The 14,416-nt window shown below is 43.5% G+C and overlaps 1 long non-coding RNA gene across 5 annotated transcripts; it reads left to right on the forward strand.

The window, feature by feature from the left end:
- The first annotated feature begins 1,543 nt into the window (after positions 1 to 1,543).
- LOC117072842 lies at positions 1,544 to 6,481 on the forward strand. 5 transcript variants are annotated; one of them, XR_004432968.1, is made up of 4 exons: positions 1,544 to 4,315; positions 4,529 to 4,575; positions 5,797 to 5,881; positions 6,123 to 6,481. It is a non-coding gene; the product is annotated as an uncharacterized LOC117072842 (long non-coding RNA). The 5 variants fall into 5 exon arrangements; XR_004432969.1 differs by having other exon boundaries at positions 5,800 to 5,881; XR_004432966.1 differs by having other exon boundaries at positions 1,544 to 3,647; positions 4,162 to 4,315; positions 5,797 to 6,159.
- The last annotated feature ends 7,935 nt before the right edge of the window (positions 6,482 to 14,416 follow it).

A 14,416-nucleotide genomic window follows, 5' to 3' on the forward strand; every position in this document is an offset into this window, starting at 1 on the left:
TTGAATTGTAATTCCCAGTGTTGGAAGCAGAGCCTGGTGGGAGGTGACTGGATCATGGGAGCAGAGTTCTCATGAATGGTTTAGCACTATCCCCTTGGTGCTGTCTTTGCGGTAGTTCTAGCAAGATCTGGCTGTTTAAAGGTGCGAGGCATCTTTCCTCTTGCCCTCTGTTGCTCCTGTTTTCACCACGTGACATGCCTGCTCCTGCTTTGCCTTCTGCCGTGAGTAAAAGTTCCCTGACGCCTCTCCAGAAGCCAAGCAGATGCCAGCACCATGCTTCCTGTACAGCCTGCAGAACTGTGAGCCAATTAAACCTCTTCTCAGGGTTTTTTTTTTTTTCCTCAGTCTCAGGTATTTTTTTTAGAGCAGTGGAAAAACGGCCTAATAGCAGTGGGAAAACGGCCTGTATAGTATTTCGATGATTAGTTCTTCACTATATATTAAAATCGACTTATGTTGCTGCATGTATGGCTAATTCATCCCTCTGCTTCAGAAAAATTCCACTTTTTTCATATTTATTCAACATTTTACTTATCCCCTGTGTACTAAAAGTCAAAAACATTACTAATTTAATAATGTCATATTTGTTCTTCTAATTATTTTTTGCTGCATAACAAAGCACTCCTAACTTAGTGGCTTAAAATGATAACAGTCATTTATTTTATTCAAAAATCTGCAATTTGGGCTTAATTGGCAGAACAGCTCATCTTTGCTCCATATGGTATCAGCTGGAGTTGGCGATGACTCAGCAGGTCAGGGCTGGAAGACTCATTCTCGTCAGGTAATTGACATTGACCGTCAGTTGGAACCTCAGCTGGGGCTGTTTGCCGGAACACCTACACGTGGCATGTCCATGGAGCTACTTGACTTCCTCACTGCAATGGCTGGGTTCCAAGAGCAGTTATCCCAAGAGAACAAGACAGAAGTGCATCACTTTTAGGATCTTGTCTCACAAGTCACACAGAGTCACTTCCACCATCCCCTGCTGGTCAAGGAGGACATGAAGATCTTCCTAAACTCTACCACCTGATGGAAGGAGTGTCAGTGTTGCACAGCAAGAGAAACACATGGAATGGGATGTATTGTGATGCCCATCTTTGGAACAGACAATTTGGCACATCTGTGAAAATTAAAAGTCTGATTTGGTTATAACAATTGAGAATGATTAGCAAAGATGTCTAATTATAAAAGTTAAATTCCAAATATACTTTTTGTTTTTTTTGGCCAAAGAACAAAGACTAGGTTATAGCCAAGGAATTCTGGCTCCCTATATCCCTAGGTTTTCTTTTTCTTTTTCTTTTTCTTTTTTTTTTTTTTCTTTTTTGAGATGGAGTCTCACTCTGTCACCCAGGCTAGAGTGCAGTGGCACGATCTCGGCTCACTGCAGCCTCCGCCTCCCAGGTTCATGCGATTCTCCTGTCTCATCTCAGCCTCCCGAGTAGCTGGGATTACAAGTACATACCACCACACCCGGCTAATTTTTTGTATTTTTAGTAGAGATGGGGTTTCACTATGTTGCCCAGACTGGTCTCAAACTCCCGACCTCATGATCTGCCCGCCTCGGCCTCCCAAAGTGTTGGGATTACAGGCGTGAGCCACCGCACCCAACCCCTAGGCTTTATTTCTAAGATTATCAATACCTTCTTCCCCTTGATCCTTATTTTTTATGTGATCAACATAATACATGAGATCAACCAGTTCAAACAACATGATTACAAAACCTATGCACACCTTGAGTGTAATAAAGAGAAACAGAGAGCTTTTTTCCCTTTAGAAAATATATCATACAAGAAAGCAGTAGTAACAGTTCTCAACCTCTTTCTCTTTTTCTTTTGCGCTGCTGGCCAGAAGATCTCTGATGTGTTGGACATTGTGACTAGATACCTTCAGTATACACATGACTATTCTGAAAGCTTATTATTTCTATCACTAGAAAATAGATCCATAACTTTTGCAGTCCTTGTGCCTTTTTCTCTGAACTTGTCTCTCCTGAGACTCTATTAAATACAATGGTGCTTGAGGAAAACACTGCCAAAATAGCTCTGCCTTTCATAAGGTTATGTAAGAAAAATGGGAAAAGCATTCTAGCAAAGTGGTCATGAAAAGATTGTAGTGAGTTCAACTGATTTCTGTATATCGTTTAACTCATTTCTCTTAAAATCCAGAAAGGTCATACCCAAATGGATGAAAATGCTGATCACTTTTACCTTTTAACTACATAAAAATTTCACCAAGGCAGAAAATCACAGCTAAAATATTGACATAAGATGGACCAACCTGATTTGTTTCTTTTCTTGAATTGCTAAGCCAAGACGAGATGAGTGTTGGGCCTTTGTTTTTGTTTTTTAATGGATAATTTGAAATATATACGAAAGTAGAGAGGATGGTTCAGTCATCCCTCAATATCTGTGAGGGATTGGTCTGAGGACCCCCTGTGAATACCAAAGCCTGCTGACACTTAAGTCCCTGCTATAAAATGGCAGAGTATTTGCATATAACCCATGCACATCCTCCCACGTACTTTAAATCATCTCTAGATTACTTATAGTACCTAAAACCAAGTAAATGCTATGTAAATAGTTGTCATATTGTATTGTTTAAGGAATAATGACAAGAAAAAAAATCTGTACATGCTCAGTATAGACACAACCATCATAGACCTAACTACACTTTTGATCTGATTTGAATCTGCAGATGCAGAACCCTACAGAGGGCTATGTAGTGAAATGCCACACCTGTCCCCTAACTTCAGCAATTACCAACCCATGGCCAATCTTGTCATCTGCACTCTCTATCCCCAAATATATTAAAATGTATTACTTTAAAGCAAAAGCTTGATATTATTTCATCCGTAACTGCTTCAATGTGTATCTCTACAGGAAAGGGACTCTTTAAAAAAAAAACTAAAATACCATTATCACACATTTTAAAATTAGCAGTTCTGGAGGCAAAAGGTGTGTCTATAAATGGGGATAATGAAGCAAAGAATGTAAGTGGACATAGAACAGGAGAAACAAACAAAAACTGAGTCTCTGAAGTCCTGAAAGGGGTTCCAGTCCAAAGGTCTCCCTTTGATGTTGAGAGTCACCTCATCTCTTTGTATCATTCTAATAAATCCCCTCTTTTTTGATTACACTGAGTTGAACTTCAGTAATTTTGATTTGGAAGCATCATGACTAATATTCCTGCTATCTGGACAGCTTAGTGTTACTCTTCTCTCCATATTTGTTTGTTTATCATACCATTCAATTTAGTTAATGCCAGTGGCTACTGTTTATTGAACGCCGATCATGTACTTGGCACTCTACCAAGTGTAGAGATTAAACTACACTAATTTACAATAACCCAATCAAAAAGTATTTCCATATCTTGTAGATAAAGAAATGAAGGTCTACCTGGATTAGGTATTATTCCCAGGTTAAACAGTTAACAAGTGTGGAACCAAAATCTCACCCAGATCTTTCTGGCCCTCAGACTGTTCCCACTATGCCATACTGCATCTAACATGATTTTTGTTTTCTAAAAAAGCCAGTACAATTCTGTAGTACCTGCTGTTCATCATATTGTTTCCTCATCTTCCTAGGCATGCAACTACTCCTTCATGGCACTTAGGCTTGGTCATGTGATTAGGTTCTGGCCTATGGAGTGTGAGTAGAAGACATGGCATATTTCTTGGCTGGGCCCAATAAAACTTCCCATTGGCTGTCCTCTTTGCTCTCTCTGCTTTTGCTGTCTGGCTGATGATGCCCAAGGTGACCTTAGGAACCACTCATTGGTGATGGAAAAGACTGACATCTTGAGTCTCTGAGTGACTGTATGGGACAGAGCCCCCCTGCCACCAATCTGAAACCTCTTTGGACTGTTCACATGAGCAAGAGAAGAACTTCTATTGTGTTTAAGCCATTGTATATTTAGCATTCTATTTATTATTACAGCAGTTAGCCTTCCTTAACTTTTGTGTACTGTTTCAATTATCTTTTACTGGGTAACAAACTACCCCCAACATTTAGCGACTTAAAACCACAGTCTTAAATTAACTCATGATTCTGTGGGTCAGAAATTTGGGCTTTTGCCCCTGCTTGTTCATGTGGCTACAGTGAGCAGGTGGGCAGCTGGGGGCTAGTTGGTCCAGCATTGCCTCACTCACATGTCTGGAAATAGGTGCCAGCTGGACCGTGAGTCTCCAGCAGACCTGCCTGAGATTTTTCACATGTTGGTGGAAGTGTTCCCAGCAGCAAGAGAGGGCAAACCCCAATCTGCAAGTACGTCTCGAGCTCCTACTTGCATCGTGTTTGCTGATGTGCCATTATCCAGTGTGAGTCACCTGTGTAGAGGGGAGTATGATTTTTGGGGGACTATTTACTGCAGCAATCTGTCATATGTACAAGAGTTAGGCAAATCATTTACATATATATGACATCTTAGTCACATATTTAATACCAGAATCCCACTTTGAGACTGTTTTCATAACCCCTGAATCAAGTTCTATTTAATAATATCTGATAATCATTTATTTTTTACTTTTCAGGTTTATATATGAGAATAAAATATTTGACCAATACATCATATATTTAGGTTAGTAGAATTGGGATTTAAAGAAATGAACCCAGTTTCATCTTTGCCATTAACATTGAGCTCCCTTTGTTTTAAGTCAGATGCAGGAACCCTCCCTAGACTCCATATCCCCTCTGAGCTACTGTCATATCCTGTCCCCTTCACATCATATTTCTTTCTTTCCTTTTTTTTTTTTTTTTTTTTTTGAGACAGAGTCTTGCTCTGTCACCACGCAGGCTAGAGTGCAATGGCACGATCTTGGTCACTGCAACCTCTGCCTCCCAGGTTCAAGAGATTTTCCTTCCTCAGCCTCCTGAGTAGCTGGGATTACAGGCACCCACAACCACGCCCGGCCAATTTTTATATTTTTAGTAGAGATGGGATTTCACCATGTTGGTCTTGCTGGGGTTGAACTCCTGACCTCAGGTGATCCACCCGCCTCAGCTCCCAAAGTGCTAGGATTACAGACATGAGCCACTACGCCCCAGCCAACATTGTATTTCTTGAAGGATATCCTCATCTTCCAGTTATTTCTCAATCCTTTTCAGTCTGGCTTCCTTGCATTAATTCATGAAAACAGCTCTTAAGAGGGTGACCCATGACCTTCCTGTCACTATATTCATAGGTACGAAACTTTCTTACTGGTGGTTGACTTCTTCTCAATACCACACCACCATCCCTCTGCTTTTCCTTCAACCTTTCTGGCCTTGTCTTAGTTTCCTTTGAAGAGTTATCCTCCTTTACCTTGTCTTTAAGTGACAGAACTCCTCAAGACTCCGTGCTTGGTCTTTTCTCACTCTGCTCTTGCCCTAGGTTGGCCTCATCTTTGACCACGTCTTCAATACCATCTATATCCTGTTGAGTCCCAAACTTGTTTCTCTACCTTCGGCCTCTCCGTTAAGCCCCAGCCCTGTGTATCTCCAGCTGTTTATCTCACGGGCACCTCAAACTCGATTTATGTCCACACCGACCCTGTGCTTCCTCCTCACTCACCCTTCCCTCTAAACAAAATCCAGTTCTTTTCTAGTAGTTTCAGAATGACCCCACAATCCAGAAGCCTGTGAATCATCCTTGATTCCCTGTACCATCACTGCCCCCTGTGCCATCCTTCACCCATTCCCATTGGGCCCCTTTCTATTCTGGGAAAATCTCCCACCGTGAGTCATCTGGGTGGTTGACAGTGCCCCAGCTCCCACTGTGAAAGACAAAGGGGCTAACGTCCTCCCTCTCTCTGTCTCCTAGCAGCTGAAGCATTGCCTGTGACCTGACCTTGGTTGATTGGCTGTGTCTGCCAAGAACTTTGCATAGTGAGAGTAAAACCAAGAAGGTACTATTAGAAGTCATTCATGAATGTATCAGTGGAGTTCTGGCTGTGTTGATCCTGCTTCGTGTATTTCTTAGCCTTCCAGAATTATCTTGGTTCCTGCCCCACCACATTTTCCATGCTGGTGTGCTAGCCCCCAGTAGATTTATCCTATAAATGCCCCCATTTGTTTAAGATACCCAGAGAAGGGTTTTATTATTTGCCACCAGAAAAGCTGTGACCAATACAGGCACTGATGTTCCAGGTGGATTCAGATGGCATCACAAAATTTTCTCCACTAATTGAAGACTCAGCCACAGAATGCACAAAACAGCTCTCAAGATCTCAGCATGCAATATCAGTGCCCATGAGTCCTTGTGGCTGTTTCTCAGTCCCGCCCATAAGCCACCATCATCTCTGCCTCAACTTCTGCGAGAGCCTTCCACCTGGTTGTCTCGTGAGGTCCTCAACCCATTCTTCATACTACAGCCAAAGCCATCTTTTCAGAATGTAAACCTGATGGTGCCTCTCCTCTCTGATGAAATCGTTCAGGGGCTTCGCATTTCTGTGAAAGACCAAAATCCTTTAACTTTTCTGACCTTTACTCACAATAAGATATAGAGTTTATATTGAAACTCAGTACACTTGATGTGTATTTTATAAAAGTGTCATAAGACAATACTTACCCTTTATTTGATTAACAAATACTTGCATGGCAGTTACTGATTGGCAGACACTGTTCTTGGTATGCTGCGAGTAGTAATTCGTCTCTAGTCCCCGTAAGAACCCATGCGATGCACGTGTTCTTATGACCACTTTAACTAAGGCCACTCGGGCACAGAGAAGTTCAGTTGCTTGTCTGAGGTTGTACAGTTAATGAGTGGCAGTCTGGGTCCAGACCCGTGCTTGTCACTGCTTCTTGGTGCTACTCTGTGGTGGACTCTGATATTCTATTCTGTTTCATTTTTTAAAAACAGAGATTGGGCGTATACCACATTGCTTTCACAACCTCCTAGCAGGTCACAGTATACAGTTTAAGAAACACTGGCCTCTCTTGGGGTGGGTCCCTACCTTGTATTTCCCAGCTCTACCTATGCCATGCTCCTCCTTGAGTTCTGTGCTCCAGTTTTCATGGCCAGGCTCCTCAGAGCCATGGGGCCTTGGCCCATGCTGTTCATTTACTGAACCTCACTGTCCTCCCTGCAGATCGTGTCCTTGATTCCAAGCGAGATCAGTACACCTATGATAGGCCCTGAAAGCCCTTGCACCTCTCCTCGGGCACTCATCATGGTTGCAGTTTGGCAATTATCCACTTGGTGGTTTAAATAAATATATCCATCTTCCCCGCTAGACTGTACATGCTGTGAGGGTAAGGTCTCTGCATGTTTTTAGTTCACTGTTGAGAGAGGTGATCTGCCCTGAGTTCTGAGCATCCAGCACATTCTTGCTGGGTATGCACACAAGGCAAGGTCCTGACCACTCTACTCAGGCTGCTTCTCAGCAGACATTATGTTTGCAGCAGACAACCTTGAGGATAAAGTAGTAGCTCCCTCCAGTTCAGAGAGCAGACTTGCTGCTGCTTGCTATAAAATGGCAGGTTCCTCAAGCTCAGTGTTTTTCAGCTGCCATGCAAAGCCACTGTATGCGTAGCATCCACCTGTGGCCCAGCACACTGTCTTCGTGGGCTATGGGGCACAGGGGCTGATGCAGACATGCTCGTGCTCATGTTGTCTACCATTCTGTGGATCATAAAGTCTTGCACTTCCAACCCAGGAGGCTCGCACCCTGTGCCAGCATCCACAAAACAGTAACAGTCTAACTTACTAACTTGCAAGTAGGGTGAAAAGACATGACACTAACCATTTGCTATCAGCCAGCACAGTACCTGACCTAAAGCAGATGTTCAGTATTTACTTGTGAAACAAATGGATGGTTGGATAGGTAGAAAGTGGATGGACTTTGAGCTCTGCTTAAGGTGTTGCAGGGATCAAACCCTTTCAGAAATGCCAACCATACTCTGGAATGATTCTGGAACTCTGGGGAAGACAATTGAGGAGAACTGAAGATTATCTTGACCCGAAATTTCTCATCCTTTGTGTTTCTAAGTAAAGTTTTAGAATCAGCCAGCTCCTCTTCTGATATTAAGCTATCTGACATGGATAGTCCTGTGAAACAGTTGCATTTTATTCTGAATTAGCTCAGTGAGTCTGATGTCCCCAACACCTAGCGAAGCTCAGCAATGAGGCATGGGGTGGGCTAACGTGGGAAGTAGGCAGCCCGGAATGGCAGAGGCCTGGGTGCTATTTTAAAAGGGAATTCTGGGCAGCCCTGGGTCTCTTAGAGGGGGAGTTCGGGAGGGGGAACTGGAAAGTGAGAAAGGGAAGTTGGCACAGCAGCAATGCCAAAGTTAGCCTCAAGTTCTCCCCAAAGGCCAGGTGGCAGTAATTCGGGACATGTTGCAGAAATTCATCTCTGAAGCAGCTGGGACCAGAAAACTTCAGACAACAACTGTCCCCACTAGGAGGGCCTGTTCCCCTTTCACAAACAGCACTGCTTTTCCCAACATAAGCACTGTTCTTACACATAGATAAAACTGTCTTTAGGATAGAGTGAAAAGAGAATAAGAATGTTAAATTCGTAACTATTAAGATGTATTGAAAGTTGAATAATGTGCAGAAAGCAAATCGCTCTTCACAGAAAGAGAGGGTGATAGGTTCTTGAAGACAGCAAGTGTGAGAAGACTTATCTAGGGTTTGATGAGATTTTCAGCAAGACCTTTATCATCCCCACAGGAGCAAAACTGATTCTTGGGAGACAAAAAGGAACCTAGATATTCGATGGTTTGTGGCCTTCAGAGGGCTGCAATTGTACATAAACAAACACAGTATATCAGTGGTATTAAAATTTCAGGATGGGAGAGAGATTGGGGAAAATATATCTAAACTATCTCCTTACAGGGGTGATAATGAGAAGCAATGGACTAGAAGATTCAAGTGAAAGAGTTTTGACCACCAGTGAGTCCTCCTGGGAAAGTGAATTGGAAACAAGCTAAGCACATTTTCTCAGCAGAAGGAAGAAGATCTTACACATCACCTAATGAATATCCAGTTGGGAATCTGAAAGCAGCAGTGGGCAGCTGAGCTGTCCCCACAGCTGTTCGGCAGGTGATGAGCTTACTGGCTCCAGGAAACGTCAGTGTGCTTGGGATGCAGCTGATGGCCTCAGGCACCAGGCCAGTCCCCGGACACACCAGTAGGATAGTGGCAATAGAGGGTGGAAGCTAAGATTCCAGGAATTAGCCCACCCACTTCCTTCTTCCCTTTCTGTTCTGTTCTCATCTTCCTCCATCCTAGTCTTCTCTCCAGCTTGCTCATTCATTTTTACTACAGGCAGGGAAATCAGGAGCAATGTTCATCAGTGAATGAAAGGAGTGCTGGAAAGAGAACCACATTCTGACATCAAAGAAAGAATCTTCAATCATATGATTTTAGTGTGGAAAGCCAGATGATACACTCTAACATCTATGGAATCAAATCAAAATGCAAATCGGTTTATGACTTTCCTAATCTATGTTTCTGGATATGTGTTCACTGGGACACGTGGCTCCTTAACAGAATCAGACTGAAGACAATTTCAAATATAGACAATAGTTAGTTCCAGTCCCACAGGTATTCAGCCTTGGAAATGACTTCTGGTCTCTGGGCTTAAAAGACCAGACTTTGCTATCAGTTTGAAAATGGCAGTGTCGTGAAGGGGCTTTTAAAGTTAGGAAGGATGGCAGAGTCTCTCTTTTTTTTCTTGCCCTATCCCTGATGCTCATTAAGGCAGTGCTGGAGGAAAAAGGTCTCATTAGGTAATAGGAGTTGCTACCGAGTGCTGTTTAAAGTGCTTTACACCTATTAATTCATTTACTCACAACCAGACAATTCTGCAAGGAGAGCACTGTTTTATAAACTCTTATGGATGGGGAGCTCAGATACAGAAAAGCTAAGTCATTCGTCCAAGGTCACACGGCTTCTGGTATCACCAGGATTTGAACCTAGATCCTCAGTCTCCAGAGAACTTGCCACAATAGTGTTCTTTTAATGTGCCCTCAGCCGACTCTTGCACTTATTGATATCTTTGAACTCATGAATGAATGGGCTTAAAATTGTTTTTAACACAATGTACTTTGGTTTGAGTCTTATTTAAATAGAACAATGTGCCAGTCACCAGACCCCTGCACAGTTGAATCCTTTGGCCACTTACATAATGGATTAATTACTGGACACATGCTGCCCTCTTGTGATGAAAGTCACTCAATTGCAACCTTCTCTACTTCTCTGGAATGCACCCACTTACTTCCTTTGTTCCAGTCTCATGGTTGGGGGATGGAGGATCTGTAGCAGTGATGAAGCTGTTGGCTCTGTAGAGCTAAGATGTCACCTGCCATTCTGCAGGGTGCTCCCGGGCTGTGACTCCAGCCATGAGACATGACCCCAGAGTCCTGCAACTTTTAGCACCTGGATATAGGAGAAAAGATCAGGCTTCCTGAAGGAACATTAAAGAGACCCCATCTGTGTCCTTGGCGAAAGAGCTCCATCTTGCTTAACTTGCCCTAGCAGATTGGAACCAGTGATAGTGACAGGAGGCAGCCAAATGCCTAGGCAAATGGGGCAGGTCCCAGGTGAAACCCCACCTTAAAGCCAAAAAACGGCCTGAGGGGTGAAAGACTGGATTGCTGGTCCCTGATGAAACCCACAACCGAGAGTGAAAACTTCTGTTCCTGTTTGCCTGCCCTTTCCTGATTGATTCTTTCTGAATAATGCCTTTTAACCAATCGCATGTTGCCTTTTCCAATATTACCTATGACCTGCCCCTTTCCCATTCTGAGTCCATAAAAGCCCCAGACTCAGTCACAGTAGGGGGGCTTTCCCACCTTCAGGTAGGGGGACCACCCCTGTATCCCCTCTCCACTGAAAGCTGTTTCATCACTCAAACTCCTCGCCTTGCTCACTCTCCGATTGTCAGCATACCCTCATTCTTCTTGGGCATGGGACAAGCACTTGGGAACCAGTGCACAAGCAAGACTTGTCCCAGGCAGGCCATCTCCTGCAGCAGGTACCATGACTGAACAAGACCCAGGTGGGGCATCTCCAGCTAGAGGTCCCTGGCTTGCAAAGTGGCCAAGAAAAAAATCCTGTGTCACCAGGTAATAGATTTGGCAGAAAGGTGATCAGTTGCAGAGTGAACTGAAGTTCACAAACCCTATCAGAACAGAGGGAAAATAAAACCAGACAGAAGACCTGTGTTCTAGTTCTTGTTCTACCAGTAGTTAAAGTGACCTTGAGTGAGTATCTTTTGCTCTCTGACACCAGTTTCCTCACTGGGAGAATGAGGAGATTGAAAACTTAGATATTGCCAGGCAAAACTTAGATATTGCCAGGCAAAACATTCTGGTAGAATATATTAATAATTATAAAGACTAACAATGTGGGAAAATGACAAAAATAACTGCTAATGTACTCTGTGATTATAGCTATGTAAAAAGATGTCTCAAAGTAGGCAAAGCATGGAAGATTACATACAAAAATTAAAATAGCTGTGTTAGTGTTGTGTTATTATAAACATTAAATTTTTCCCTTTATGACATTATTGACAAGGCCAATCCCCCCTACAATGGAGTATTTTCCTATTTGGTGCCACAAAGCCAATACACTAAATCAAAAGCGTGCGTCTAGCAGTGCAGGCTTTATTTGATGCCCATAGAATTGAGATGTGGGAACCTGACTCACAAATCAACTTCTCAGCCCGTGAGGGATAGGGCATCCCCCTATGACAGCCAAGAAATCACAAATATAGGACATCCCTGATGTGAGCCAGGAAGTCACAGATATGGAGCATCTTTAATGAAGGGGTTGGGGAATTAAAAGCAAGGGGGAAAATATTCATGTCTTTTCTGGGAATTAGGTAGATAACTTTTTAGAACCAGAATTTTTGTCCCCCTTTTTTGTCCTTTTATGGTTTCTTCTGGCCATTGTCATGGTGATTGTCTGCTGTCTTGGCACTGGGGGGAGTGTCATTTAGCATGGAAATTAGATTATAATGAAGTTAGAGGTTCTTCAGAGGTCAAGTGAGCTGCCATCTTGGATCCCACCATTCTTAACTGGTTTGATCATGATGAGGAGCTTTTAGCTGCAGACATCCTATTTCGTAAAGATAACCAGAGTTAAAGTGGGGAAGAAATTTACTTAGGTCACACAGGCATTACACTGGGTAACAACATTGCTTTGACAACAAAAATAAATGCACTTTATAACAGAAAAAAGTTCAGGAAAAAATTGAGACACTTTAATATTTGTTATTGGCCTGAAAAAGCACCCGAGTAGTCATGGGAAAAATTAGAAACTTGTTTAACATCTTTGCACTTACTTTATAATATACTAAATATTTTTATTATAGGTCAGAGGGGCCTATAACCTTTTCAGTACTTAATGTCTCTAAGAGTCTTAAGCTGGTCTTGGGTGCAGTTCATTCCATTTTAAGGTTGAGTGGGTAGTGCTGGAATGTCCCTTGGTAACACGAGTCTCAGTCTCCTCACAATGCCATTCTACTTTCATAAAATTCTTCTTCATGGACTTGGGTTAATGGTCATGGCTTTGCCTTTCAGCTCTAACGCAAGGGTTTTTTCTTGTAAGTAAGCAATTGGTTACTGGAAACAGACCTGTGGTCCACCTGGAAGTGAATCAAAATATGGATGAGCAGAAAGCTCCTTCCCACTTGGCAAAAGCTCATGGGCCTGGCTCCATGGGGTGGTGCCAGCTCCTGCACTGCTCTTTTGTGCAGCAAAGACACAGGTGCCCCCTGTGTTCAGTGAGTTGACACTTAAATGGCAGTATGCTCTTTGGTAATAATAATGAAAACTAACAGTTACGCTTTTCACCGACAAAGGTAGGATATTGCAGGAAGCTTGATGTTGAATATTTTGGAGTTTTACTTTGAGAACTCCTAGTCCTGTATTTGACCTAGCTGGAAAGTTCCCTGAGCCTACGAGTGAGAAGGGGACGATGAGCAGAAACGAGACCCGCTGGCTTGATAGTAACTGCCAAACGTTGAAGAGGACCCTGTGCCAGGCTCTGTGCCAGCTACTTTCCATGACTCATTGAATCCTCTCAACAACCTTTTGAGTCAGATTCTGTCAGTTTTTTCAAGGAGGAAATCAAGATTCTGGCCATCTTAGACTGCTCCAAAGCCACACAGCTAGGGCACTCCAGAGAGCTAATACCACATGGCCACACAGTGACTCCACATGGCTTTTAAAGGAGTTCCATATCAGCCTGGACCTGACACAAGTGCAGGTATGAGCTATGGGAGCTGAAGCTTCTTTCCCAAATCAACCAAGATGTCCTGTAGAAAGAAAGAGTTGTAGCCCTCATTTACAGAATTGTTTTTTCAATTGGCTTTTTCTTGATTAGGAAGAGTCTCCATGTGTCTGCTCAGAAGCTCAGCTGTTTCTAATAAGAGAACCTTTCCATCGAATTAGGAGCCTGCTCTCAGTTTTACAGGAGGAATAGAAAACTTACCACTTGCCGGTTGGGCGCGGAGGCTCATGCCTGTAATCTCAGCACTTTGGGAGGCCGAGGCGGGTGGATCACGAGGTCAGGAGATCAAGACCATCCTGGCTAACATGGTGAAACCCCATCTCTACTAAAAAATACAGAAATTAGCCTTGCATGGTGGCGGGTGCCTGTAGTCCCAGCTACTCGGAGGCTGAGGCAGGAGAATGGCGTGAACCCAGGAGGCAGAGCTTGCAGTGAACCAAGATCGTGTCACTGCACTCCAGCCTGGGCGACAGAGCGAGACTCCGTCTCAAAAAACAAAAAAGAAAATCTACCATTTGCCATCTGGACGATCAGAGTATTTCCAAGTAGAATTTAAGTCAATACCACACAAATTCTAATTCCCTAGAGGCAGCAGTTTTAATTTTGATAGTCTCTAGAAGCAATAACATTTGGTAGTTTCTGAGTAAATTTTAGACTCTCAAGGGTTTAGTTTTAGCAGTTTAATAAAACGTGAATTTCGTCTGCTAAGAAGTGAACTTCATGGTAAGACTTGGCAAGTCTGAGGTCTGTGGCATTCCCCCTTTGACCTTCAGTGGGCCATACTCATTCCCTCGTTCTTTCTGGGCATATTTGCTGCCCAGATTCTGCAGTAAGAAGAGAGTTGCTGCCTTGGGGTGATTATTATGTGAATACTCAGGTCTGGGGTTGGGAGGGACATGGTAGGAACCACCAAAATTGAGCCTTTAAGGGAACTGCCACCATGTAGTTGTTAACTGTACACGATTTCCCCCCGCAACGGTCCCCTTCCTAAGAGGCTGCTCTACAAAGCCAGGCTTGGACTCTAAGAACTCAGAGGTGGACCACCGGAGGCCCTGCACGCCTTCCCCTGTCACGTGCTGCCCCTGGCAGCTTGGTGCTTCTTGCCACAGGCCTACCTGGGTCCTCCACTCAGCAGTGAACAGCCGAGGAAGGTAGTGGACGTCGAACCTGGCCTGCCGGCCCTACCATGGCATCGTGA

The sequence above is a fragment of the Trachypithecus francoisi genome, unplaced genomic scaffold (genome assembly GCF_009764315.1).
Source record: "Trachypithecus francoisi isolate TF-2019V2 unplaced genomic scaffold, Tfra_2.0 Lachesis_group4, whole genome shotgun sequence".
Classification (NCBI taxonomy): domain Eukaryota; kingdom Metazoa; phylum Chordata; class Mammalia; order Primates; family Cercopithecidae; genus Trachypithecus; species Trachypithecus francoisi.